At 42.5% G+C, this 27,528-nt stretch overlaps 17 non-coding genes across 17 annotated transcripts; all 17 read left to right on the forward strand.

Annotated features, from left to right (window-relative positions):
- The first annotated feature begins 1,863 nt into the window (after positions 1 to 1,863).
- Positions 1,864 to 1,957, forward strand: trnai-uau (transfer RNA isoleucine (anticodon UAU)). Its single transcript has 2 exons — positions 1,864 to 1,901; positions 1,922 to 1,957. It is a non-coding gene; the product is annotated as a tRNA-Ile (tRNA).
- A 462-nt stretch (positions 1,958 to 2,419) lies between these two features.
- Positions 2,420 to 2,513, forward strand: trnai-uau (transfer RNA isoleucine (anticodon UAU)). Its single transcript has 2 exons — positions 2,420 to 2,457; positions 2,478 to 2,513. It is a non-coding gene; the product is annotated as a tRNA-Ile (tRNA).
- Positions 2,514 to 4,142: 1,629 nt separating this feature from the next.
- On the forward strand, positions 4,143 to 4,236 carry trnai-uau (transfer RNA isoleucine (anticodon UAU)). The gene is made up of 2 exons: positions 4,143 to 4,180; positions 4,201 to 4,236. It is a non-coding gene; the product is annotated as a tRNA-Ile (tRNA).
- A 462-nt stretch (positions 4,237 to 4,698) lies between these two features.
- trnai-uau (transfer RNA isoleucine (anticodon UAU)) lies at positions 4,699 to 4,792 on the forward strand. Its single transcript has 2 exons — positions 4,699 to 4,736; positions 4,757 to 4,792. It is a non-coding gene; the product is annotated as a tRNA-Ile (tRNA).
- A 1,629-nt stretch (positions 4,793 to 6,421) lies between these two features.
- Positions 6,422 to 6,515, forward strand: trnai-uau (transfer RNA isoleucine (anticodon UAU)). Its single transcript has 2 exons — positions 6,422 to 6,459; positions 6,480 to 6,515. It is a non-coding gene; the product is annotated as a tRNA-Ile (tRNA).
- Positions 6,516 to 6,977: 462 nt separating this feature from the next.
- Positions 6,978 to 7,071, forward strand: trnai-uau (transfer RNA isoleucine (anticodon UAU)). Its single transcript has 2 exons — positions 6,978 to 7,015; positions 7,036 to 7,071. It is a non-coding gene; the product is annotated as a tRNA-Ile (tRNA).
- A 1,639-nt stretch (positions 7,072 to 8,710) lies between these two features.
- trnai-uau (transfer RNA isoleucine (anticodon UAU)) lies at positions 8,711 to 8,804 on the forward strand. Its single transcript has 2 exons — positions 8,711 to 8,748; positions 8,769 to 8,804. It is a non-coding gene; the product is annotated as a tRNA-Ile (tRNA).
- A 1,630-nt stretch (positions 8,805 to 10,434) lies between these two features.
- On the forward strand, positions 10,435 to 10,528 carry trnai-uau (transfer RNA isoleucine (anticodon UAU)). The gene is made up of 2 exons: positions 10,435 to 10,472; positions 10,493 to 10,528. It is a non-coding gene; the product is annotated as a tRNA-Ile (tRNA).
- Positions 10,529 to 10,991: 463 nt separating this feature from the next.
- Positions 10,992 to 11,085, forward strand: trnai-uau (transfer RNA isoleucine (anticodon UAU)). The gene is made up of 2 exons: positions 10,992 to 11,029; positions 11,050 to 11,085. It is a non-coding gene; the product is annotated as a tRNA-Ile (tRNA).
- A 6,849-nt stretch (positions 11,086 to 17,934) lies between these two features.
- Positions 17,935 to 18,028, forward strand: trnai-uau (transfer RNA isoleucine (anticodon UAU)). The gene is made up of 2 exons: positions 17,935 to 17,972; positions 17,993 to 18,028. It is a non-coding gene; the product is annotated as a tRNA-Ile (tRNA).
- A 1,053-nt stretch (positions 18,029 to 19,081) lies between these two features.
- Positions 19,082 to 19,175, forward strand: trnai-uau (transfer RNA isoleucine (anticodon UAU)). The gene is made up of 2 exons: positions 19,082 to 19,119; positions 19,140 to 19,175. It is a non-coding gene; the product is annotated as a tRNA-Ile (tRNA).
- Positions 19,176 to 21,682: 2,507 nt separating this feature from the next.
- Positions 21,683 to 21,776, forward strand: trnai-uau (transfer RNA isoleucine (anticodon UAU)). The gene is made up of 2 exons: positions 21,683 to 21,720; positions 21,741 to 21,776. It is a non-coding gene; the product is annotated as a tRNA-Ile (tRNA).
- A 1,755-nt stretch (positions 21,777 to 23,531) lies between these two features.
- On the forward strand, positions 23,532 to 23,625 carry trnai-uau (transfer RNA isoleucine (anticodon UAU)). The gene is made up of 2 exons: positions 23,532 to 23,569; positions 23,590 to 23,625. It is a non-coding gene; the product is annotated as a tRNA-Ile (tRNA).
- Positions 23,626 to 24,088: 463 nt separating this feature from the next.
- trnai-uau (transfer RNA isoleucine (anticodon UAU)) lies at positions 24,089 to 24,182 on the forward strand. The gene is made up of 2 exons: positions 24,089 to 24,126; positions 24,147 to 24,182. It is a non-coding gene; the product is annotated as a tRNA-Ile (tRNA).
- Positions 24,183 to 25,395: 1,213 nt separating this feature from the next.
- Positions 25,396 to 25,489, forward strand: trnai-uau (transfer RNA isoleucine (anticodon UAU)). The gene is made up of 2 exons: positions 25,396 to 25,433; positions 25,454 to 25,489. It is a non-coding gene; the product is annotated as a tRNA-Ile (tRNA).
- Positions 25,490 to 25,952: 463 nt separating this feature from the next.
- On the forward strand, positions 25,953 to 26,046 carry trnai-uau (transfer RNA isoleucine (anticodon UAU)). Its single transcript has 2 exons — positions 25,953 to 25,990; positions 26,011 to 26,046. It is a non-coding gene; the product is annotated as a tRNA-Ile (tRNA).
- Positions 26,047 to 27,259: 1,213 nt separating this feature from the next.
- On the forward strand, positions 27,260 to 27,353 carry trnai-uau (transfer RNA isoleucine (anticodon UAU)). Its single transcript has 2 exons — positions 27,260 to 27,297; positions 27,318 to 27,353. It is a non-coding gene; the product is annotated as a tRNA-Ile (tRNA).
- The last annotated feature ends 175 nt before the right edge of the window (positions 27,354 to 27,528 follow it).

Consider the following 27,528-nt stretch of genomic DNA (forward strand, 5'->3'; position numbering starts at 1 on the left):
AACTCCCAGAGAGAAACAAAACACCAGCAAGCTAACAAACAAACCAATAAAGCTCTCAGAGTTAACAAAACGAACCAGCAATCAACAACTCGCAGCTGTTTTAACCTCTCCTCCTGATGGGCTGCAGGTGTGGTTTAAGGCTGATTTATGGTTCCGCGTTACACCAACGCAGGCCATACGCCGTGGGTTACGCGAACTACTGCGTACCCTACGGCGAAAGCTCTGCGTCGATTTAACGCGGCGGCGGAACCATAAATCCGCTCTCACAGCGCGACTGACTGTGAGCCCGGCTCGGGCTCCTCGCCGCACGCAGCTCCTCGCCGACTCCGCGCTCATATATATTTAATAAATGTATAAAGCCCATATATTAATAAAGCCTCACTTGGCCGAGCCCTAACGCTGAGACCATGGTAGATTTAAGTTACACGCGGACACGCCGCACTGTTGACTTTTCCCTGCCGGCTCTGCTCACTGAACAGTCCCCACACAAACAGTGTCCAGCGGTGCTACGTTCCGCCGCGCCGCGTTCCCAACGCTTTTTTCTGTTGTCGGGATGTCTCGCGGATGCGGTGTTGGTGAATTCTTTAAAAAACAACAGCTAAACGGGTTAAAATGCGTTGTAACGCGCGTTACTTAGATTGTAACGAGTAAAATATTACCGAAAATGTATTAGTAATGCGTTATATTACTGCGTTACAGCAAATAGTAATACATTACTGTAATTGCGTTACTTTTGTAACGCGTTACCCCCAACACTGCTCCTGTAGTTTCTTGTGCTGGCCCCCCCTTTTCTTTACTTTTTTCTCTTTTGTACATGGTGCAGCATCCTCTGCCGGTGGCGAAGAGCATCTCTGAATGCACAACACCGGAACCTGCAGCGTGGGAGTGAGAGGGGCAGGGTAACGGCCCGGGCAGGCGGGGGAGAGGTTTGTCCGTCAAGACTCTTCTCCCTGGCCCTGCCCCTTCTCAACCTTTCCCCGACCCTGCACCCCAACCTGGGACTTGCTGATTGGGCCAGAGCTTCGGGAGCTGCGTGGTGGCCTGCGGTCCCCACCCCCGGTCATCCCGTTGCTGCTTCCACCTGCCTGCTGTGCTGTTGACGTCCCCGACCCCCAGTCTGGCCCTTGGCAGGAGGGTCCCCCCTTATGAGCCTGGTCCTGCTCAAGGTTTCTTCCCTCCTAAAGGGACGTTTTTCCTTGCCACTGTTTGGCTTAAGGTTTTTCTCCGACTAGGGGAGTCTTTAGCTGCCATTGTTTATGTAATAATTGCTCGGGGGTCATGTTCTGGGTCTCTGGAAAGCGTCTAGAGACAACTTTTGTTGTATTAGATGCTATATACATAAAATTGAATTGACTTGAATTGAATTGAACAGCACAGGCCAGGCCAGGCCAGGTTTTATCCTCAGCAGTTCAATTAGGACCAACAACCACACACACTCTCTCCAACTCACACACTGACAATCAAAATAAGGAAAAGAAAAATAACCCCTGATAACTTTAAGTCTTTCTGAGAGCTGAACATCCTGGCTCCAGTGATTGTGACGATTGGTGTTTAATCATTACTGTGTTGACCTTGACATCACGTCAGTCTCGTTTGGGGCAAAACCTTCAAAACATTTGCTTTTATAAAGGTCTGCACGCCTTCCAATGTTGCATTTATCAGGGTTTGATGACCAGCACCACTGGGCCACAACTTACCATAATGGGGTAAACCCATGAATAAGGGGGTACTTGGTATTGGCCAAGTGAGTTTTTTTTTCTTTTTTGACTTTATTTTTGTGAACTAATCCTGTGCTAAAAAGAATTGTATGTTGTGTCTCAGGCGAGGCTGCGTTCGTATCACTTCTATATTTTCCCTTTCTGAGCTCCAGTGGCGCAATCGGTCAGCGCACGGTACTTATAAGACAGTATCCTGTTGAGCAATGCCGAGGTTGTGAGTTCGAGCCTCACCTGGAGCATTTCTGGACTGTAGACAACATCTTTGGTCTGTTCTGAGAGCAGAGGTGGTTTCCTTCCATCATAAGATGTAAACATTGTCCCCACAAACGTAGACTTTTACACTCCTTTAAGTAATAGTTTTAAATCTTCTTTCAGCTCATTCTCAGACTTGACTGTGTCACAGCCTGCTGGACGTGAAACCTGTTTACTGGAAAACTTTATGAATCACAAAACAAATGAAGTATAAAAAACAAGATTTAACATGATACTTGTATTATTATTGAATGTTTACATGAATGATAAAGTATATTCTTTTTGTCTTACTGTTGATGAGTCCCCCAGGGTGGGACGGCCTATAGATCTTATTTTCAATATGCACAATCGTTTGCAGATGGTTTTCTCCTTTCTTACAAAAATGATACCAAACCACATAAAAACAGAAACAAAAAACTGGCAATGCTTAAAGTTGGCCTGAATCCCAAGCTCCAGTGGCGCAATCGGTCAGCGCACGGTACTTATAAGACAGTATCCTGTTGAGCAATGCCGAGGTTGTGAGTTCGAGCCTCACCTGGAGCACTCAGTATCACCTACAACGAAATGGTTTACGTGGCTTGTGAGTAGAGATCTGAAGTCTTTCATTACTGTGGAGGACAATCTTAAATGCTCCTTTAAAACTGTTTGAGCATTTCTGAACTGTGGACAATTTCTTTGAGAATGAAGGTGTTTTTCTTCCTTGCAAAGTGGTAAAAATTGGCCCCTAAAACCTACAATGTAAATGTTTCATCTCACTTTCAGACTCCACTGTGTCACAGCAAGACCTGATAGTGCCTTATGTTCCTGTCAGAGCTCTCCGTTCTCGGAGTGCAGGTTTACTCGTAGTTCCTAGAGTATCCAAATGTAGATTTGGAGGGTGGGCCTTCTGCTATCAGGCACCACTACTATGGAACCAGCTTCCAATCTGGGTTAAGGAGGCTGACACCACCTCCACCTTTAAAACTAAACTTAAAACCTTTCTGTTTAGTAAAGCCTTTAGTTAGTGTTTAGTAAACCTCTAGCTGGTGTTGGTAAATCTCTACATAGTGTAAACTCTTGTGTGTTAGAGTCGCTCCTGTAGTTTCTTGTGCTGGCCCCCCCTTTTCTTTACTTTTTTCTCTTTTGTACATGGTGCAGCATCCTCTGCCGGTGGCGAAGAGCATCTCTGAATGCACAACACCGGAACCTGCAGCGTGGGACTGAGAGGGGCAGGGTAACGGCCCGGGCAGGCGGGGGAGAGGTTTGTCCGTCAAGACTCTTCTCCCTGGCCCTGCCCCTTCTCAACCTTTCCCCGACCCTGCACCCCAACCTGGGACTTGCTGATTGGGCCAGAGCTTCGGGAGCTGCGTGGTGGCCTGCGGTCCCCACCCCCGGTCATCCCGTTGCTGCTTCCACCTGCCTGCTGTGCTGTTGACGTCCCCGACCCCCAGTCTGGCCCTCGGCAGGAGGGTCCCCCCTTATGAACCTGGTCCTGCTCAAGGTTTCTTCCCTCCTAAAGGGACGTTTTTCCTTGCCACTGTTTGGCTTAAGGTTTTTCTCCGACTAGGGGAGTCTTTAGCTGCCATTGTTTATGTAATAATTGCTCGGGGGTCATGATCTGGGTCTCTGGAAAGCGTCTAGAGACAACTTTTGTTGTATTAGATGCTATATACATAAAATTGAATTGACTTGAATTGAATTGAACAGCACAGGCCAGGCCAGGTTTTATCCTCAGCAGTTCAATTAGGACCAACAACCACACACACTCTCTCCAACTCACACACTGACAATCAAAATAAGGAAAAGAAAAATAACCCCTGATAACTTTAAGTCTTTCTGAGAGCTGAACATCCTGGCTCCAGTGATTGTGACGATTGGTGTTTAATCATTACTGTGTTGACCTTGACATCACGTCAGTCTCGTTTGGGGCAAAACCTTCAAAACATTTGCTTTTATAAAGGTCTGCACGCCTTCCAATGGTGCATTTATCAGGGTTTGATGACCAGCACCACTGGGCCACAACTTACCATAATGGGGTAAACCCATGAATAAGGGGGTACTTGGTATTGGCCAAGTGAGTTTTTTTTTCTTTTTTGACTTTATTTTTGTGAACTAATCCTGTGCTAAAGAGAATTGTATGTTGTGTCTCAGGCGAGGCTGCGTTCGTATCACTTCTATATTTTCCCTTTCTGAGCTCCAGTGGCGCAATCGGTCAGCGCACGGTACTTATAAGACAGTATCCTGTTGAGCAATGCCGAGGTTGTGAGTTCGAGCCTCACCTGGAGCATTTCTGGACTGTAGACAACATCTTTGGTCTGTTCTGAGAGAAGAGGTGGTTTCCTTCCTTCATAAGATGTAAACATTGTCCCCACAAACGTAGACTTTTACACTCCTTTAAGTAATAGTTTTAAATCTTCTTTCAGCTCATTCTCAGACTTGACTGTGTCACAGCCTGCTGGACGTGAAACCTGTTTACTGGAAAACTTTATGAATCACAAAACAAATGAAGTATAAAAAACAAGATTTAACATGATACTTGTATTATTATTGAATGTTTACATGAATGATAAAGTATATTCTTTTTGTCTTACTGTTGATGAGTCCCCCAGGGTGGGACGGCCTATAGATCTTATTTTCAATATGCACAATCGTTTGCAGATGGTTTTCTCCTTTCTTACAAAAATGATACCAAACCACATAAAAACAGAAACAAAAAACTGGCAATGCTTAAAGTTGGCCTGAATCCCAAGCTCCAGTGGCGCAATCGGTCAGCGCACGGTACTTATAAGACAGTATCCTGTTGAGCAATGCCGAGGTTGTGAGTTCGAGCCTCACCTGGAGCACTCAGTATCACCTACAACGAAATGGTTTACGTGGCTTGTGAGTAGAGATCTGAAGTCTTTCATTACTGTGGAGGACAATCTTAAATGCTCCTTTAAAACTGTTTGAGCATTTCTGAACTGTGGACAATTTCTTTGAGAATGAAGGTGTTTTTCTTCCTTGCAAAGTGGTAAAAATTGGCCCCTAAAACCTACAATGTAAATGTTTCATCTCACTTTCAGACTCCACTGTGTCACAGCAAGACCTGATAGTGCCTTATGTTCCTGTCAGAGCTCTCCGTTCTCGGAGTGCAGGTTTACTCGTAGTTCCTAGAGTATCCAAATGTAGATTTGGAGGGTGGGCCTTCTGCTATCAGGCACCACTACTATGGAACCAGCTTCCAATCTGGGTTAAGGAGGCTGACACCACCTCCACCTTTAAAACTAAACTTAAAACCTTTCTGTTTAGTAAAGCCTTTAGTTAGTGTTTAGTAAACCTCTAGCTGGTGTTGGTAAATCTCTACATAGTGTAAACTCTCGTGTGTTAGAGTCGCTCCTGTAGTTTCTTGTGCTGGCCCCCCCTTTTCTTTACTTTTTTCTCTTTTGTACATGGTGCAGCATCCTCTGCCGGTGGCGAAGAGCATCTCTGAATGCACAACACCGGAACCTGCAGCGTGGGAGTGAGAGGGGCAGGGTAACGGCCGGGCAGGCGGGGGAGAGGTTTGTCCGTCAAGACTCCTCTCCCTGGCCCTGCCCCTTCTCAACCTTTCCCCGACCCTGCACCCCAACCTGGGACTTGCTGATTGGGCCAGAGCTTCGAGAGCTGTGTGCTGGCCTGCGGTCCCCACCCCCGGTCATCCCGTTGCTGCTTCCACCTGCCTGCTGTGCTGTTTACGTCCCCGACCCCCAGTCTGGCCCTTGGCAGGAGGGTCCCCCCTTATGAGCCTGGTCCTGCTCAAGGTTTCTTCCCTCCTAAAGGGACGTTTTTCCTTGCCACTGTTTGGCTTAAGGTTTTCCTCCGACTAGGGGAGTTTTTAGCTGCCATTGTTTATGTAATAATTGCTCGGGGGTCATGTTCTGGGTCTCTGGAAAGCGTCTAGAGACAACTTTTGTTGTATTAGACGCTATATAAATAAAATTGAATTGAATTGAATTGAATTGAACAGCACAGGCCAGGCCAGGTTTTATCCTCAGCAGTTCAATTAGGACCAACAACCACACACACTCTCTCCAACTCACACACTGACAATCAAAATAAGGAAAAGAAAAATAACCCCTGATATACTTTAAGTCTTTCTGAGAGCTGAACATCCTGGCTCCAGTGATTGTGACGATTGGTGTTTAATCATTACTGTGTTGACCTTGACATCACGTCAGTCTCGTTTGGGGCAAAACCTTCAAAACATTTGCTTTTATAAAGGTCTGCACGCCTTCCAATGGTGCATTTATCAGGGTTTGATGACCAGCACCACTGGGCCACAACTTACCATAATGGGGTAAACCCATGAATAAGGGGGTACTTGGTATTGGCCAAGTGAGTTTTTTTTTCTTTTTTGACTTTATTTTTGTGAACTAATCCTGTGCTAAAAAGAATTGTATGTTGTGTCTCAGGCGAGGCTGCGTTCGTATCACTTCTATATTTTCCCTTTCTGAGCTCCAGTGGTGCAATCGGTCAGCGCACGGTACTTATAAGACAGTATCCTGTTGAGCAATGCCGAGGTTGTGAGTTCGAGCCTCACCTGGAGCATTTCTGGACTGTAGACAACATCTTTGGTCTGTTCTGAGAGCAGAGGTGGTTTCCTTCCATCATAAGATGTAAACATTGTCCCCACAAACGTAGACTTTTACACTCCTTTAAGTAATAGTTTTAAATCTTCTTTCAGCTCATTCTCAGACTTGACTGTGTCACAGCCTGCTGGACGTGAAACCTGTTTACTGGAAAACTTTATGAATCACAAAACAAATGAAGTATAAAAAACAAGATTTAACATGATACTTGTATTATTATTGAATGTTTACATGAATGATAAAGTATATTCTTTTTGTCTTACTGTTGATGAGTCCCCCAGGGTGGGACGGCCTATAGATCTTATTTTCAATATGCACAATCGTTTGCAGATGGTTTTCTCCTTTCTTACAAAAATGATACCAAACCACATAAAAACAGAAACAAAAAACTGGCAATGCTTAAAGTTGGCCTGAATCCCAAGCTCCAGTGGCGCAATCGGTCAGCGCACGGTACTTATAAGACAGTATCCTGTTGAGCAATGCCGAGGTTGTGAGTTCGAGCCTCACCTGGAGCACTCAGTATCACCTACAACGAAATGGTTTACGTGGCTTGTGAGTAGAGATCTGAAGTCTTTCATTACTGTGGAGGACAATCTTAAATGCTCCTTTAAAACTGTTTGAGCATTTCTGAACTGTGGACAATTTCTTTGAGAATGAAGGTGTTTTTCTTCCTTGCAAAGTGGTAAAAATTGGCCCCTAAAACCTACAATGTAAATGTTTCATCTCACTTTCAGACTCCACTGTGTCACAGCAAGACCTGATAGTGCCTTATGTTCCTGTCAGAGCTCTCCGTTCTCGGAGTGCAGGTTTACTCGTAGTTCCTAGAGTATCCAAATGTAGATTTGGAGGGTGGGCCTTCTGCTATCAGGCACCACTACTATGGAACCAGCTTCCAATCTGGGTTAAGGAGGCTGACACCACCTCCACCTTTAAAACTAAACTTAAAACCTTTCTGTTTAGTAAAGCCTTTAGTTAGTGTTTAGTAAACCTCTAGCTGGTGTTGGTAAATCTCTACATAGTGTAAACTCTCGTGTGTTAGAGTCGCTCCTGTAGTTTCTTGTGCTGGCCCCCCCTTTTCTTTACTTTTTTCTCTTTTGTACATGGTGCAGCATCCTCTGCCGGTGGCGAAGAGCATCTCTGAATGCACAACACCGGAACCTGCAGCGTGGGAGTGAGAGGGGCAGGGTAACGGCCGGGCAGGCGGGGGAGAGGTTTGTCCGTCAAGACTCCTCTCCCTGGCCCTGCCCCTTCTCAACCTTTCCCCGACCCTGCACCCCAACCTGGGACTTGCTGATTGGGCCAGAGCTTCGAGAGCTGTGTGCTGGCCTGCGGTCCCCACCCCCGGTCATCCCGTTGCTGCTTCCACCTGCCTGCTGTGCTGTTTACGTCCCCGACCCCCAGTCTGGCCCTTAGCAGGAGGGTCCCCCCTTATGAGCCTGGTCCTGCTCAAGGTTTCTTCCCTCCTAAAGGGACGTTTTTCCTTGCCACTGTTTGGCTTAAGGTTTTCCTCCGACTAGGGGAGTTTTTAGCTGCCATTGTTTATGTAATAATTGCTCGGGGGTCATGTTCTGGGTCTCTGGAAAGCGTCTAGAGACAACTTTTGTTGTATTAGACGCTATATAAATAAAATTGAATTGAATTGAATTGAATTGAATTGAATTGAACAGCACAGGCCAGGCCAGGTTTTATCCTCAGCAGTTCAATTAGGACCAACAACCACACACACTCTCTCCAACTCACACACTGACAATCAAAATAAGGAAAAGAAAAATAACCCCTGATATACTTTAAGTCTTTCTGAGAGCTGAACATCCTGGTTCCAGTGATTGTGACGATTGGTGTTTAATCATTACTGTGTTGACCTTGACATCACGTCAGTCTCGTTTGGGGCAAAACCTTCAAAACATTTGCTTTTATAAAGATCTGCACACCTTCCAATGGTGCATTTATCAGGGTTTGATGACCAGCATCACTTGGCCACAACTTACCATAATGGGGTAAACCCATAAATAAGGGGGTACTTGGTATTGGCCAAGTGAGTTTTTTTTTCTTTTTTGACTTTATTTTTGTGAACTAATCCTGTGCTAAAAAGAATTGTATGTTGTGTCTCAGGCGAGGCTGCGTTCGTATCACTTCTATATTTTCCCTTTCTGAGCTCCAGTGGCGCAATCGGTCAGCGCACGGTACTTATAAGACAGTATCCTGTTGAGCAATGCCGAGGTTGTGAGTTCGAGCCTCACCTGGAGCACTCAGTATCACCTACAACAAAATGGTTTACGTGGCTTGTGAGTAGAGATCTGAAGTGTTTCTTTACTGTGGAGGACAATCTTAAATGCTCCTTTAAAACTGTTTGAGCATTTCTGAACTGTGGACAATTTCTTTGAGAATGAAGGTGTTTTTCTTCCTTGGAAAGTGGTAAAAATTGGCCCCTAAAACCTACAATGTAAATGTTTCAGCTAACTTTCAGACTCGACTGTGTCACAGCAAGACCTGATAGTGCCTTATGTTCCTGTCAGAGCTCTCCGTGCTCGGAGTGCAGGTTTACTCGTAGTTCCTAGAGTATCCAAATGTAGATTTGGAGGGCGGGTATTCTGCTATCAGGCACCACTACTATGGAACCAACTTCCAATCTGGGTTAAGGAGGCTGACACCACCTCCACCTTTAAAACTAAACTTAAAACCTTTCTGTTTAGTAAAGCCTTTAGTTAGTGTTTAGTAAACCTCTAGCTGGTGTTGGTAAATCTCTACGTAGTGTAAACTCTCGTGTGTTAGAGTCGCTCCTGTAGTTTCTTGTGCTGGCCCCCCCTTTTCTTCTCTTTTTTCTCTTTTGTACATGGTGCAGCATCCTCTGCCGGTGGCGAAGGGCAACTCTGAATGCACAACACGGGAACCTGCAGAGTGGGAGTGAGAGGGGCAGGGTAACGGCCCGCGCAGGCGGGGGAGAGGTTTGTCCGTCAAGACTCCTCTCCCTGGCCCTGCCCCTTCTCAACCTTTCCCCGACCCTGCACCCCAACCTGGGACTTGCTGATTGGGCCAGAGCTTCGGGAGCTGCGTGCTGGCCTGCGGTCCCCACCCCCGGTCATCCCGTTGCTGCTTCCACCTGCCTGCTGTGCTGTTTACGTCCCCGACCCCCAGTCTGGCCCTCGGCAGGAGGTTCCCCCCTTATGAGCCTGGTCCTGCTCAAGGTTTATTCCCTCCTAAAGGGACGTTTTTCCTTGCCACTGTTTGGCTTAAGGTTTTCCTCCGACTAGGGGAGTTTTTAGCTGCCATTGTTTATGTAATAATTGCTCGGGGTCATGTTCTGGGTCTCTGGAAAGCGTCTAGAGACAACTTTTGTTGTATTAGACGCTATATAAATAAAATTGAATTGAATTGAATTGAATTGAACAGCACAGGCCAGGCCAGGTTTTATCCTCAACAGTTCAATTAGGACCAACAACCACACACACTCTCTCCAACTCACACACTGACAATCAAAATAAGGAAAAGAAAAATAACCCCTGATATACTTTAAGTCTTTCTGAGAGCTGAACATCCTGGCTCCAGTGATTGTGACGATTGGTGTTTAATCATTACTGTGTTGACCTTGACATCACGTCAGTCTCGTTTGGGGCAAAACCTTCAAAACATTTGCTTTTATAAAGGTCTGCACGCCTTCCAATGGTGCATTTATCAGGGTTTGATGACCAGCATCACTTGGCCACAACTTACCATAATGGGGTAAACCCATAAATAAGGGGGTACTTGGTATTGGCCAAGTGAGTTTTTTTTTTCTTTTTTGACTTTATTTTTGTGAACTAATCCTGTGCTAAAAAGATTTGTATGTTGTGTCTCAGGCGAGGCTGCGTTCGTTTCACTTCTATATTTTCCCTTTCTGAGCTCCAGTGGCGCAATCGGTCAGCGCACGGTACTTATAAGACAGTATCCTGTTGAGCAATGCCGAGGTTGTGAGTTCGAGCCTCACCTGGAGCATTTCTGGACTGTAGACAACATCTTTGGTCTGTTCTGAGAGCAGAGGTGGTTTCCTTCCTTCATAAGATGTAAACATTGTCCCCACAAACCTAGACTTTTACACTCCTTTAAGTAATAGTTTTAAATCTTCTTTCAGCTCATTCTCAGACTTGACTGTGTCACAGCCTGCTGGACGTGAAACCTGTTTACTGGAAAACTTTATGAATCACAAAACAAATGAAGTATAAAAAAACAAGATTTAACATGATACTTGTATTATTATTGAATGTTTACATGAATGATAAATTATATTCTTTTTGTCTTACTGTTGATGAGTCCCCCAGGGTGGGACAGACTATAGATCTTATTTTCAATATGCACAATCGTTTGCAGATGGTTTTCTCCTTTCTTAGAAAAATGATACAAGACCACATAAATACAGAAACGAAAAAATGGCAATGCTTAAAGTTGGCCTGAATACCAAGCTCCAGTGGCGCAATCGGTCAGCGCACGGTACTTATAAGACAGTATCCTGTTGAGCAATGCCGAGGTTGTGAGTTCGAGCCTCACCTGGAGCACTCAGTATCACCTACAACAAAATGGTTTACGTGACTTGTGAGTAGAGATCTGAAGTGTTTCTTTACTGTGGAGGACAATCTTAAATGCTCCTTTAAAACTGTTTGAGCATTTCTGAACTGTGGACAATTTCTTTGAGAATGAAGGTGTTTTTCTTCCTTGTAAAGTGGTAAAAATTGGCCCCTAAAACCTACAATGTAAATGTTTCAGCTCACTTTCAGACTCGACTGTGTCACAGCAAGACCTGATAGTGCCTTATGTTCCTGTCAGAGCTCTCCGTTCTCGGAGTGCAGGTTTACTCGTAGTTCCTAGAGTATCCAAATGTAGATTTGGAGGGCGGGCCTTCTGCTATCAGGCACCACTACTATGTAACCAGCTTCCAATCTGGGTTAAGGAGGCTGACACCACCTCCACCTTTAAAACTAAACTTAAAACCTTTCTGTTTAATAAAGCCTTTAGATTTTTAGGAGAGTGGGCCGAAGGGAAACAAGATGGCCGCCTGAGCTAAGAGCTCGTCAATGTCTCGGTGATTAAATCAAATTTTTTACCTCCACTGAGGCGTAATCTTAATCATACGTATATGATTATACAAAGCAAAGAAATAAGAAAAGTACGTCTGTGAATTATAAGATGGCAACAACAAGAACAAAGGCAAACCAACGAGGCAAAGCGGGTGTCGACGAACAAACAATTGAAGCAGACGGCAAGGAGCCTTCAATGGCAGAACTCATGGCTGAATTAAAATCTCAACGTTCTGAGATATTGGGCCGCCTAGACGGCATCGACACTCGTCTGGAGAAGGTGAACAACCAAGTGGCGACAATAAAAGAAGGACTGTCTAAAACAAACAAGGTTGTTGAGCAACAGAAGCAACGCATGGATGAAGCAGAACAGAGGATCTCTACATTAGAGGACACACTACTAACAACCCAGCGACAACTACACCAAGCTTAAAAACAGTTAAAAACCATGGAGGCAAAAACTGACAAGTCGTCCTCTCGACATGCTGTTAGAACACTTCCGGCAACAACGTATGACATCATATGGATGAAACCATGGCTGGCGGGAGGAGGGGGGGGGGGGGAGAACGAGGGGTAGGGGGATAGGAGGGAGACGGGAGAGGGGGACGGTTTAAGGAATAACATGGATTAATATTAAGTTAGCTGCCTACTTCACACTGTTATTATTGTTTGTTGGTTTTTTCTTTTTGTTTTTCTTCAAGGAATAACATGGGTTATTAAGATGGTTATTTTCAACTATCATATTTCTTATTTTATCTGTAATATATTACAACTGAATGTGAAAAGGTGAATCTTTTTGTGGAGGGGAGGGAGAGTTGCTGATTGGCGGGGGCAACCAGCCATAGGGGCTGGGTGATCCCTACTGATGGGCGGCTCTCCGCCCCCCCCCCCAGGTGACTATTTAAAGAATAACAATAATGGACAGTAAAAAGGGGAGGGGGTGCAAAAATGAAGTAAACATACCGAAGACAACAGTTCCAGGGGTCAATAGGAATTAACTGTTTCTTTTTTCTTTTCAAATTATTATTTTTTCATTATTGTTTCTTTCTGGCTTATTAGGACGTAAAGGGATGTTGTCGTGGGTTAAAAGACTACAGCTGGGGTGGAGGGGAGCAATCTATATATGTTTCTTGTTTTTGTTTTGTTTTTATTTTGTTTTATGTTTTATGTTGGTTAATGAAGGCAATGACAGTAACTATAAGACAAATGTATATACTCGCAGATATGTCTAGGAGACAACACCAACTATCATGTCAAATATGAAAATTAATTCATGGAACATTAAAGGCCTGGGTAATCCCATTAAAAGAAAGAAAATGTTATCTGTTCTTAAAAAAGATAAAGTTGATGTGGCTTTTTTGCAAGAAACATATTTGTCAGATATAGAACACAATAAGCTTAAAAGAGACTGGGTGGGCCAAGTTTATTTCTCATCATACAAAAGCCACAGCAGAGGAACAGCTATTTTGATTAACAAAAAAATACCATTTAACTTAGAAAAGACAATTACGGATCCAAATGGACGGTTTATCTTAGTCTGTGGCCATATTTGGAGGAAACCGATTACCTTTCTGAATATCTATGCTCCTAATGCAGACGAACCTACATTCATGTCTGACATGGTGCTGCTCTTTAATGAAAACTGTAAAGGTTTTGGAGTGATGGCAGGAGATTTTAATGTCACAATGACAGCTTTGGATACATCCAATCAGGTCACAAATTTTAGCTCCAGAGCATCAAAGGTTCTTCAAGGTCTTTGTATGGAGACTGGATTAACGGATGTCTGGCGGGAATTACATCAAGGTGTTAGAAATTATAGTTTTTTCTCAAATGTTCATAAGTCATATAGCAGAATAGATTACGCATTTGTTCATTCCAAATATATGTATATGATAGAGGAGTGTGAAATGAGTCCGATTATATTATCTGATCATGCTAGAATTTACCTGACTATTAAGTTTAATGGGAACAACTCATCCTCAAAACATTGGAAATTTGATAACTCACTACTACAAGATGAAGAATTTAAACTAAAAATGCGAAATTGGATTAAAAACTACATAGAGGAAAATAATGACCCACTCATAGACCCCAACACCATATGGGAAGCAGCAAAAGCTACACTAAGGGGACTAATTATTTCATATAGTTCATTTAAAAGTCGTGCAAAAAAAGTAGAAACACAAGAACTTCAGAGAGAAATAATAAGATGCGAAGCACTTCATAAAATAGCACCCACAGAAGAAAATTGGAGACAATTAATGATGATCAGGGCCAAAATAAATCTTAATATGTCAAAAGAAGTAGAAACACAAATGAATTATGTTAGGCAAAAACATTATGAATTTGGTAATAAACCGAGTAAATTATTAGCCCACCAATTAAAAAAAGAACAAAATGAAAGAACTATTAAAGCTATTTACCTTGACAACAATGTCACATATCACCCAAAAGAAATCAATAAAGCTTTTTTTGAGTTTTATAATGAATTGTACACATCTCAAAGTGCCTTCTCTCAAGAGCAATTAGACCAATACTTAGAGAACAGGAAATTGCCAAAACTATTAGAATTAGATCAACAACACCTTAACGCTTCATTTACAAAAGAAGAAGTCCTCGCTACAATAAAACTAATGCCCACAAATAAAAGCCCTGGACCAGATGGATTCTCTGCCGACTTTAATAAAGAATTTTGGAACGATCTCCACCCTATTTTTATGGCAATGATGAATAACTTCTGTTATAACAAAACACTCCCGCAATCAATGAATTTAGCACATATTACAGTATTGCATAAAGCTGGGAAAGATCCTTTATATTGTTCCTCATACAGACCTATTAGTCTTTTAGATCATGACTATAAGATCATTACCAAATTAATAGCTAAAAGACTTGAAGATATTTTGCCCAAACTAATTAATCCAGACCAATCAGGTTTCATAAAAGGGAGATACTCTGCTGACAACATAAGGAGACTTTTAAATGTAATAAACCACTTGGACACTAGTAGGAGCCCTTCTCTGCTTTTAGCATTAGATGCGGAGAAGGCCTTCGACAGAGTGGAATGGAGTTTCCTATTCTCTATACTTAGTAAACTTAATATGGGACAGAATTTTGTAGCCTGGATTAAAGCAATTTATAAAAGTCCTAAAGCAGCTGTTATTACCAATGGGTCCACATCTGATTTTTTTGCTTTAACAAGAGGTACAAGACAGGGGTGCCCATTGTCAAGCTCGCTTTTTGCAATTGTGGTAGAAATATTAGCATCATCTGTAAGAGACAACTGTAATATTCAAGGTCTCAAAATGAATAACAAAGAACACAAAATATCTTTATATGCAAACGATATAATTTTATACATTAAAGAACCAGAACAATCCTTAGTATATTTATACAGTGAAATAGAGGAATTTGGAAAATACTCAGGATACAAGATAAATTTTAATAAATCCAATGCTTGTCTTCTGCACATGACGCCAACAGATACAATGAGCAACCTTTATCCTTTTAAATGGTCCCCAGAAGGATTCAAATATCTAGGAATAAAGATCACACCACGATTAGAGAACTTGTATAAAGAAAATTACGACTCTTTAATAGAAAAGATAAAAGGCGATCTGTGTAAATGAGCCACTCTTCCATTATCTCTTCTGGGAAGAATAAATGTAATAAGAATGAACATCCTCCCAAGACTCAACTTTTTATTTCAAATGTTACCATGTTATCTATCACCAGAATTTTTTAATACCGCGAATAGGCCTATCTCAAAATTTATTTGGAGTAACAAAAAACCCAGGATAAAGTTAACGACCCTAATGAAACCTGAACCCATGGGAGGTCTAGGCCTTCCCAACCTCCAACATTACTTTTGGTCAGCTCAACTACGAAATATAATATCTTGGTTGTTGGGTAGACAGGATTCACAGTGGGTAGAAATGGAAGCTAAATTTGTCGAACCATTATCATTGAACTCTCTTATATTTATCAAACAATTTAGTAAAATTAGAAATATAAATAATTGCTTTACGATTGGACACACGTTACGAACCTGGAAGGACTGCTCAAAAAAAATGGGTATTACAAACTGGACATCCATATACTCGCCTATTTACTGTAACCCAGATTTAAATAAACATTTAGCCGCAGTTAACATACAAAACTGGGCACAATTGGGGATAAATCAATTTAAAGACCTGCTACAAACAAACGGGAAGCTAAAATCATTCATGGAGCTAAAAACAGAATACAGTATACTAAACACAGATTTTTTTAAATATTTACAAATGAGAAACATTATACAATCACTGAGAAAAGAAAATAAACTAAGATCAGAGCTGTATGAAATAGAGGAATTACTAATAACATCAACCACTATTAAGGGAAAAATAAGCGAAATATATGACATACTATCAAAAGAATGTAATTCTTCTTTTTTACCGTTATTGGGGATCTGGGAAACTGACTTAGCAATTAAATTTGATGAAAACATTTGGCTTAATATCTGTGACAGAATACATTTTCCATTCACAAGTAACAAAATTAAAGAAACCAACTTTAAATTCATTCATAAATTTTATTTAACACCAGTAAAAATGAATAAAATTTCAAATGACAATTCACCAAACTGTCCCAGATGTAAAACCAATAAAGGTACCTTTGCGCATATGTTCTGGTATTGTGAAAAACTAAATGGCTTTTGGAACTCTATCCACTCATTCACAAAAACTGCATTGATGACACAATTTGATTTATCCCCAGGTGCCTATTTATTAAATGAACTGCCAGAAATACAAATGGACTCAAAAAAATACAGACTGCTAATTACGATAACATACTACGCAAAAAAATGTATTCTTTTATTTTGGAAAGGAGAACAGCTGCCCACTTTTGAAATGTTCAAAGAACAAATTATACAATTCCTCCCATTGGAGAGGTTAACTCTTAAAGGACATGGACGAGAGCAAATGTTCCGTGAACTGTGGTCTCCACTCCTAAAACAAGTAGGGGGTGAAAACATGGACTGACATGACTCACTAATTGAGTCGACCATTTGTCAAAAATGTAGCTGCTATTTCATGTATTCTCTGTATTTATTAACCATTGTCTGCGTTTATTTTTTGTCTTTTGGGTTTTTAATTTTTATTTTTTATTTTTATTTTTTTTTCCTTTGGGTTTTTAAATTTTAAATTTTAAATCTCTACATAGTGTAAACTCTCGTGTGTTAGAGTCGCTCCTGTAGTTTCTTGTGCTGGCCCCCCCTTTTCTTTACTTTTTTCTCTTTTGTACATGGTGCAGCATCCTCTGCCGGTGGCGAAGAGCATCTCTGAATGCACAACACCGGAACCTGCAGCGTGGGAGTGAGAGAGGCAGGGTAACGGCCGGGCAGGCGGGGGAGAGGTTTGTCCGTCAAGACTCCTCTCCCTGGCCCTGCCCCTTCTCAACCTTTCCCCGACCCTGCACCCCAACCTGGGACTTGCTGATTGGGCCAGAGCTTCGAGAGCTGTGTGCTGGCCTGCGGTCCCCACCCCCGGTCATCCCGTTGCTGCTTCCACCTGCCTGCTGTGCTGTTTACGTCCCCGACCCCCAGTCTGGCCCTCGGCAGGAGGGTCCCCCCTTATGAGCCTGGTCCTGCTCAAGGTTTCTTCCCTCCTAAAGGGACGTTTTTCCTTGCCACTGTTTGGCTTAAGGTTTTCCTCCGACTAGGGGAGTTTTTAGCTGCCATTGTTTATGTAATAATTGCTCGGGGGTCATGTTCTGGGTCTCTGGAAAGCGTCTAGAGACAACTTTTGTTGTATTAGACGCTATATAAATAAAATTGAATTGAATTGAATTTAATTGAACAGCACAGGCCAGGCCAGGTTTTATCCTCAGCAGTTCAATTAGGACCAACAACCACACACACTCTCTCCAACTCACACACTGACAATCAAAATAAGGAAAAGAAAAATAACCCCTGATATACTTTAAGTCTTTCTGAGAGCTGAACATCCTGGCTCCAGTGATTGTGACGATTGGTGTTTAATCATTACTGTGTTGACCTTGACATCACGTCAGTCTCGTTTGGGGCAAAACCTTCAAAACATTTGCTTTTATAAAGGTCTGCACGCCTTCCAATGGTGCATTTATCAGGGTTTGATGACCAGCACCACTTGACCACAATTTACCATAATGAGCTAAACCCATAAATAAGGGGGTACTTGGTATTGGCCAAGTGAGTTTTTTTTTCTTTTTTGACTTTATTTTTGTGAACTAATCCTGTGCTAAAAAGAATTGTATGTTGTGTCTCAGGCGAGGCTGCGTTCGTATCACTTCTATATTTTCCCTTTCTGAGCTCCAGTGGCGCAATCGGTCAGCGCACGGTACTTATAAGACAGTATCCTGTTGAGCAATGCCGAGGTTGTGAGTTCGAGCCTCACCTGGAGCACTCAGTATCACCTACAACAAAATGGTTTACGTGGCTTGTGAGTAGAGATCTGAAGTGTTTCTTTACTGTGGAGGACAATCTTAAATGCTCCTTTAAAACTGTTTGAGCATTTCTGAACTGTGGACAATTTCTTTGAGAATGAAGGTGTTTTTCTTCCTTGTAAAGTGGTAAAAATTGGCCCCTAAAACCTACAATGTAAATGTTTCAGCTCACTTTCAGACTCGACTGTGTCACAGCAAGACCTGATAGTGCCTTATGTTCCTGTCAGAGCTCTCCGTTCTCGGAGTGCAGGTTTACTCGTAGTTCCTAGAGTATCCAAATGTAGATTTGGAGGGCGGGTATTCTGCTATCAGGCACCACTACTATGGAACCAACTTCCAATCTGGGTTAAGGAGGCTGACACCACCTCCACCTTTAAAACTAAACTTAAAACCTTTCTGTTTAGTAAAGCCTTTAGTTAGTGTTTAGTAAACCTCTAGCTGGTGTTGGTAAATCTCTACGTAGTGTAAACTCTCGTGTGTTAGAGTCGCTCCTGTAGTTTCTTGTGCTGGCCCCCCCTTTTCTTCTCTTTTTTCTCTTTTGTACATGGTGCAGCATCCTCTGCCGGTGGTGAAGGGCATGTTCTGAGAGCAGAGGTGGTTTCCTTCCTTCATAAGATGTAAACATTGTCCCCACAAACCTAGACTTTTACACTCCTTTAAGTAATAGTTTTAAATCTTCTTTCAGCTCATTCTCAGACTTGACTGTGTCACAGCCTGCTGGACGTGAAACCTGTTTACTGGAAAACTTTATGAATCACAAAACAAATGAAGTATAAAAAAACAAGATTTAACATGATACTTGTATTATTATTGAATGTTTACATGAATGATAAAGTATATTCTTTTTGTCTTACTGTTGATGAGTCCCCCAGGGTGGGACAGACTATAGATCTTATTTTCAATATGCACAATCGTTTGCAGATGGTTTTCTCCTTTCTTAGAAAAATGATACAAGACCACATAAATACAGAAACGAAAAAATGGCAATGCTTAAAGTTGGCCTGAATACCAAGCTCCAGTGGCGCAATCGGTCAGCGCACGGTACTTATAAGACAGTATCCTGTTGAGCAATGCCGAGGTTGTGAGTTTGAGCCTCACCTGGAGCACTCAGTATTACCTACAACAAAATGGTTTACGTGACTTGTGAGTAGAGATCTGAAGTCTTTCTTTACTGTGGAGGAGAATCTTAAATGCTCCTTTAAAACTGTTTGAGCATTTCTGAACTGTGGACAATTTCTTTGAGAATGAAGGTGTTTTTCTTCCTTGGAAAGTGGTAAAAATTGGCCCCTAAAACCTACAATGTAAATGTTTCAGCTCACTTTCAGACTCGACTGTGTCACAGCAAGACCTGATAGTGCCTTATGTTCCTGTCAGAGCTCTCTCGGAGTGCAGGTTTACTCGTAGTTCCTAGAGTATCCAAATGTAGATTTGGAGGGCGGGCGTTCTGCTATCAGGCACCACTACTATGGAACCAACTTCCAATCTGGGTTAAGGAGGCTGACACCACCTCCACCTTTAAAACTAAACGTAAAACCTTTCTGTTTAGTAAAGCCCTTAGTTAGTGTTTAGTAGGGTTGCAAAGGGGTGGAAAATTTCCGGTAAATTTCCGGAAACTTTCCGGAAACGTTCCATGGGAAGTTAAGCTGGGGAATTTTGGAAATATTCCAAATTGGAAACTTTCCATGGGAATTATGGGAATTTATGGGAATTATTGGGAATTTATGGGAATTAACTGGAAATTGGGGGTAATTTAAACAAACTGTGTCATATCCAAACATAAATGTAAATATTTATTTTGTCATAAGCAGATATCCATGCAAGATAATACAAAAAACATGACATTTCAACAGATTTATTTGAGTAGAACTTTAGTTTTTATTCTTGTATGAACAATTATTTTAATGAACAACAAAAACATGAATGTTGAGTAAATACTAACTCACCCCACTCCCCCACCCAATCAAAAAGTAATGCAAGTTAAACATTAATACCATTATAGATCAAATATATTTACCCCATAATATTATCAAAACTTACTTGACTTTATATAATCCATAAAGTCAAGTGTGGCTTCAATAGTCTTGTGCTTTGAGCTCAAATGTGTGGCCTCCAGGCTTCAAGAAATCACCTGTGCATGTGATGGAGGAATGCACAGCAGTGCATGTAGGGGGCGTGGCCTCAATAGCCCTGCAGTAAGCAATGTGCTGTGTGCATGTGATTGAGGAGTGTACTTGCATTAAATCTGGTTGTTTTAGCCAAGACTATGCTACAATATATTTCCCCCAACTATATTTAAGTTCCCTGTTAAGGGCCAACCTTCAATTCTGTAAATTTCTTATTTATTCCCGTTAATTCCCATATATTCCCGTTAATTCCCATATATTCCCGTTAATTCCCATGGAAAGTTTCCAACTTTGAAAATTCCCGGAATTTTGCAACCCTAGTGTTTAGTAAACCTCTAGCTGGTGTTGGTAAATCTCTACGTAGTGTAAACTCTCGTGTGTTAGAGTCGCTCCTGTAGTTTCTTGTTCTGGCCCCCCCTTTTCTTCTCTTTTTTCTATTTTGTACATGGTGCAGCATCCTCTGCCGGTGGCGAAGAGCAGCTCTGAATGCACAACACCGGAACCTGCAGCGTGGGAGTGAGAGGGGCAGGGTAACGGCCCGGGCAGGCGGGGGAGAGGTTTGTCCGTGAAGACTTCTCTCCCTGGCCCTGTCCCTTCTCAACCTTTCCCCGACCCTGCACCCCAACCTGGGACTTGCTGATTGGGCCAGAGCTTCGGGAGCTGCGTGCTGGCCTGCGGTCCCCACCCCCGGTCATCCCGTTCCTGCTTCCACCTGCCTGCTGTGCTGTTGACGTCCCCGACCCCCAGTCTGGCCCTCGGCAGGAGGGTCCCCCGTTATGAGCCTGGTCCTGCTCAAGGTTTCTTCCCTCCTAAAGGGACGTTTTTCCTTGCCACTGTTTGGCTTAAGGTTTTTCTCAGACTAGGGGAGTTTTTAGCTTCCATTGTTTATGTACTGTAATAATTGCTCGGGGGTCATGTTCTGGGTCTCTGGAAAGCGTCTAGAGACAACTTTTGTTGTATTAGACGCTATATAAATAAAATTGAATTGAATTGAATTGAACAGCACAGGCCAGGCCAGGTTTTATCCTCAACAGTTCAATTAGGACCAACAACCACACACACTCTCTCCAACTCACACACTGACAATCAAAATAATGAAAAGAAAAATAACCCCTGATATACTTTAAGTCTTTCTGAGAGCTGAACATCCTGGCTCCAGTGATTGTGAGGATTGGTGTTTAATCATTACTGTGTTGACCTTGACATCACATCAGTCTCGTTTGGGGCAAAACCTTCAAAACATTTGCTTTTATAAAGGTCTGCACGCCTTCCAATGGTGCATTTATCAGGGTTTGATGACCAGCACCACTTGGCCACAACTTACCATAATGGGGTAAACCCATAAATAAGGGGGTACTTGGTATTGTCCAAGTGAATTTTTTTTTCTTTTTTGACTTTATTTTTGTGAACTAATCCTGTGCTAAAAAGAATTGTATGTTGTGTCTTAGGCGAGGCTGCGTTCGTATCACTTCTATATTTTCCCTTTCTGAGCTCCAGTGGCGCAATCGGTCAGCGCACGGTACTTATAAGACAGTATCCTGTTGAGCAATGCCGAGGTTGTGAGTTCGAGCCTCACCTGGAGCATTTCTGGACTGTAGACAACATCTTTGGTCTGTTCTGAGAGCAGAGGTGGTTTCCTTCCTTCATAAGATGTAAACATTGTCCCCACAAACCTAGACTTTTACACTCCTTTAAGTAATAGTTTTAAATCTTCTTTCAGCTCATTCTCAGACTTGACTGTGTCACAGCCTGCTGGACGTGAAACCTGTTTACTGGAAAACTTTATGAATCACAAAACAAATGAAGTATAAAAAAACAAGATTTAACATGATACTTGTATTATTATTGAATGTTTACATGAATGATAAAGTATATTCTTTTTGTCTTACTGTTGATGAGTCCCCCAGGGTGGGACGGCCTATAGATCTTATTTTCAATATGCACAATCGTTTGCAGATGTTTTTTTTTCCTTTCTTAGAAAAATGATACAAAACCACATAAAAACAGAAACAAAAAAATGGCAATGCTTAAAGTTGGCCTGAATACCAAGCTCCAGTGGCGCAATGGGTCAGCGCACGGTACTTATAAGACAGTATCCTGTTGAGCAGTGCCGAGGTTGTGGAGCACTCAATATCACCTACAACAAAATGGTTTACGTGGCTTGTGAGTAGAGATCTGAAGTGTTTCTTTACTGTGGAGGACAATCTTAAATGCTCCTTTAAAACTGTTTGAGCATTTCTGAACTGTGGACAATTTCTTTGAGAATGAAGGTGTTTTTCTTCCTTGTAAAGTGGTAAAAATTGGCCCCTAAAACCTACAATGTAAATGTTTCAGCTCACTTTCAGACTCGACTGTGTCACAGCAAGACCTGATAGTGCCTTATGTTCCTGTCAGAGCTCTCCGTTCTCGGAGTGCAGGTTTACTCGTAGTTCCTAGAGTATCCAAATGTAGATTTGGAGGGCGGGTATTCTGCTATCAGGCACCACTACTATGGAACCAACTTCCAATCTGGCTTAAGGAGGCTGACACCACCTGCGGTCCCCACCCCCTGTCATCCCGTTGCTGCTTCCACCTGCCTGCTGTGCTGTTGACGTCCCCGACCGCCAGTCTGGCCCTCGGCAGGAGGGTCCCCCCTTATGAGCCTGGTCCAGCTCAAGGTTTCTTCCCTCCTAAAGGGACGTTTTTCCTTGCCACTGTTTGGCTTAAGGTTTTTCTCCGACTAGGGGAGTTTTTAGCTGCCATTGTTTATGTAATAATTGCTCGGGGTCATGTTCTGGGTCTCTGGAAAGCGTCTAGAGACAACCTTTGTTGTATTAGACGCTATATAAATAAAATTGAATTGAATTGAACAGCACAGGCCAGGCCAGGTTTTATCCTCAACAGTTCAATTAGGACCAACAACCACACACAATCTCTCCAACTCACGCACTGACAATAAAAATAATGAAAAGAAAAATAACCCCTGATATACTTTAAGTCTTTCTGAGAGCTGAACATCCTGGCTCCATTGATTGTGACGATTGGTGTTTAATCATTACTGTGTTGACCTTGACATCACGTCAGTCTCGTTTGGGGCAAAACCTTCAAAACATTTGCTTTTATAAAGGTCTGCACGCCTTCCAATGGTGCATTTATCAGGGTTTGATGACCAGCACCACTTGACCACAATTTACCATAATGAGCTAAACCCATAAATAAGGGGGTACTTGGTATTGGCCAAGTGAGTTTTTTTTTCTTTTTTGACTTTATTTTTGTGAACTAATCCTGTGCTAAAAAGAATTGTATGTTGTGTCTCAGGCGAGGCTGCGTTCGTATCACTTCTATATTTTCCCTTTCTGAGCTCCAGTGGCGCAATCGGTCAGCGCACGGTACTTATAAGACAGTATCCTGTTGAGCAATGCCGAGGTTGTGAGTTCGAGCCTCACCTGGAGCATTTCTGGACTGTAGACAACATCTTTGGTCTGTTCTGAGAGCAGAGGTGGTTTCCTTCCTTCATAAGATGTAAACATTGTCCCCACAAACCTAGACTTTTACACTCCTTTAAGTAATAGTTTTAAATCTTCTTTCAGCTCATTCTCAGACTTGACTGTGTCACAGCCTGCTGGACGTGAAACCTGTTTACTGGAAAACTTTATGAATCACAAAACAAATGAAGTATAAAAAAACAAGATTTAACATGATACTTGTATTATTATTGAATGTTTACATGAACGATAAAGTATATTCTTTTTGTCTTACTGTTGATGAGTCCCCCAGGGTGGGACGGCCTATAGATCTTATTTTCAATATGCACAATCGTTTGCAGATGGTTTTCTCCTTTCTTAGAAAAATGATACAAAACCACATAAAAACAGAAACAAAAAAATGGCAATGCTTAAAGTTGGCCGGAATACCAAGCTCCAGTGGCGCAATCGGTCAGCGCACGGTACTTATAAGACAGTATCCTGTTGAGCAATGCCGAGGTTGTGAGTTCGAGCCTCACCTGGAGCACTCAGTATCACCTATAACGAAATGGTTTACGTGGCTTGTGAGTAGAGATCTGAAGTCTTTCTTTACTGTGGAGGACAATCTTAAATGCTCCTTTAAAACTGTTTGAGCATTTCTGAACTGTGGACAATTTCTTTGAGAATGAAGGTGTTTTTCTTCCTTGTAAAGTGGTAAAAATTGGCCCCTAAAACCTACAATGTAAATGTTTCAGCTCACTTTCAGACTCGACTGTGTCACAGCAAGACCTGATAGTGCCTTATGTTCCTGTCAGAGCTCTCCGTTCTCGGAGTGCAGGTTTACTCGTAGTTCCTAGAGTATCCAAATGTAGATTTGGAGGGCGGGCCTTCTGCTATCAGGCACCACTACTATGGAACCAACTTCCAATCTGGCTTAAGGAGGCTGACACCACCTGCGGTCCCCACCCCCTGTCATCCCGTTGCTGCTTCCACCTGCCTGCTGTGCTGTTGACGTCCCCGACCGCCAGTCTGGCCCTCGGCAGGAGGGTCCCCCCTTATGAGCCTGGTCCAGCTCAAGGTTTCTTCCCTCCTAAAGGGACGTTTTTCCTTGCCACTGTTTGGCTTAAGGTTTTTCTCCGACTAGGGGAGTTTTTAGCTGCCATTGTTTATGTAATAATTGCTCGGGGTCATGTTCTGGGTCTCTGGAAAGCGTCTAGAGACAACCTTTGTTGTATTAGACGCTATATAAATAAAATTGAATTGAATTGAACAGCACAGGCCAGGCCAGGTTTTATCCTCAACAGTTCAATTAGGACCAACAACCACACACAATCTCTCCAACTCACGCACTGACAATAAAAATAATGAAAAGAAAAATAACCCCTGATATACTTTAAGTCTTTCTGAGAGCTGAACATCCTGGCTCCATTGATTGTGACGATTGGTGTTTAATCATTACTGTGTTGACCTTGACATCACGTCAGTCTCGTTTGGGGCAAAACCTTCAAAACATTTGCTTTTATAAAGGTCTGCACGCCTTCCAATGGTGCATTTATCAGGGTTTGATGACCAGCACCACTTGACCACAATTTACCATAATGAGCTAAACCCATAAATAAGGGGGTACTTGGTATTGGCCAAGTGAGTTTTTTTTTCTTTTTTGACTTTATTTTTGTGAACTAATCCTGTGCTAAAAAGAATTGTATGTTGTGTCTCAGGCGAGGCTGCGTTCGTATCACTTCTATATTTTCCCTTTCTGAGCTCCAGTGGCGCAATCGGTCAGCGCACGGTACTTATAAGACAGTATCCTGTTGAGCAATGCCGAGGTTGTGAGTTCGAGCCTCACCTGGAGCATTTCTGGACTGTAGACAACATCTTTGGTCTGTTCTGAGAGCAGAGGTGGTTTCCTTCCTTCATAAGATGTAAACATTGTCCCCACAAACCTAGACTTTTACACTCCTTTAAGTAATAGTTTTAAATCTTCTTTCAGCTCATTCTCAGACTTGACTGTGTCACAGCCTGCTGGACGTGAAACCTGTTTACTGGAAAACTTTATGAATCACAAAACAAATGAAGTATAAAAAAACAAGATTTAACATGATACTTGTATTATTATTGAATGTTTACATGAACGATAAAGTATATTCTTTTTGTCTTACTGTTGATGAGTCCCCCAGGGTGGGACGGCCTATAGATCTTATTTTCAATATGCACAATCGTTTGCAGATGGTTTTCTCCTTTCTTAGAAAAATGATACAAAACCACATAAAAACAGAAACAAAAAAATGGCAATGCTTAAAGTTGGCCGGAATACCAAGCTCCAGTGGCGCAATCGGTCAGCGCACGGTACTTATAAGACAGTATCCTGTTGAGCAATGCCGAGGTTGTGAGTTCGAGCCTCACCTGGAGCACTCAGTATCACCTATAACGAAATGGTTTACGTGGCTTGTGAGTAGAGATCTGAAGTCTTTCTTTACTGTGGAGGACAATCTTAAATGCTCCTTTAAAACTGTTTGAGCATTTCTGAACTGTGGACAATTTCTTTGAGAATGAAGGTGTTTTTCTTCCTTGTAAAGTGGTAAAAATTGGCCCCTAAAACCTACAATGTAAATGTTTCAGCTCACTTTCAGACTCGACTGTGTCACAGCAAGACCTGATAGTGCCTTATGTTCCTGTCAGAGCTCTCCGTTCTCGGAGTGCAGGTTTACTCGTAGTTCCTAGAGTATCCAAATGTAGATTTGGAGGGCGGGCCTTCTGCTATCAGGCACCACTACTATGGAACCAACTTCCAATCTGGCTTAAGGAGGCTGACACCACCTGCGGTCCCCACCCCCTGTCATCCCGTTGCTGCTTCCACCTGCCTGCTGTGCTGTTGACGTCCCCGACCGCCAGTCTGGCCCTCGGCAGGAGGGTCCCCCCTTATGAGCCTGGTCCAGCTCAAGGTTTCTTCCCTCCTAAAGGGACGTTTTTCCTTGCCACTGTTTGGCTTAAGGTTTTTCTCCGACTAGGGGAGTTTTTAGCTGCCATTGTTTATGTAATAATTGCTCGGGGTCATGTTCTGGGTCTCTGGAAAGCGTCTAGAGACAACCTTTGTTGTATTAGACGCTATATAAATAAAATTGAATTGAATTGAACAGCACAGGCCAGGCCAGGTTTTATCCTCAACAGTTCAATTAGGACCAACAACCACACACAATCTCTCCAACTCACGCACTGACAATAAAAATAATGAAAAGAAAAATAACCCCTGATATACTTTAAGTCTTTCTGAGAGCTGAACATCCTGGCTCCATTGATTGTGACGATTGGTGTTTAATCATTACTGTGTTGACCTTGACATCACGTCAGTCTCGTTTGGGGCAAAACCTTCAAAACATTTGCTTTTATAAAGGTCTGCACGCCTTCCAATGGTGCATTTATCAGGGTTTGATGACCAGCACCACTTGACCACAATTTACCATAATGAGCTAAACCCATAAATAAGGGGGTACTTGGTATTGGCCAAGTGAGTTTTTTTTTCTTTTTTGACTTTATTTTTGTGAACTAATCCTGTGCTAAAAAGAATTGTATGTTGTGTCTCAGGCGAGGCTGCGTTCGTATCACTTCTATATTTTCCCTTTCTGAGCTCCAGTGGCGCAATCGGTCAGCGCACGGTACTTATAAGACAGTATCCTGTTGAGCAATGCCGAGGTTGTGAGTTCGAGCCTCACCTGGAGCATTTCTGGACTGTAGACAACATCTTTGGTCTGTTCTGAGAGCAGAGGTGGTTTCCTTCCTTCATAAGATGTAAACATTGTCCCCACAAACCTAGACTTTTACACTCCTTTAAGTAATAGTTTTAAATCTTCTTTCAGCTCATTCTCAGACTTGACTGTGTCACAGCCTGCTGGACG

This window comes from Cololabis saira, chromosome 17, assembly GCF_033807715.1.
Source record: "Cololabis saira isolate AMF1-May2022 chromosome 17, fColSai1.1, whole genome shotgun sequence".
NCBI classification, from domain to species: Eukaryota; Metazoa; Chordata; class Actinopteri; order Beloniformes; family Belonidae; genus Cololabis; species Cololabis saira.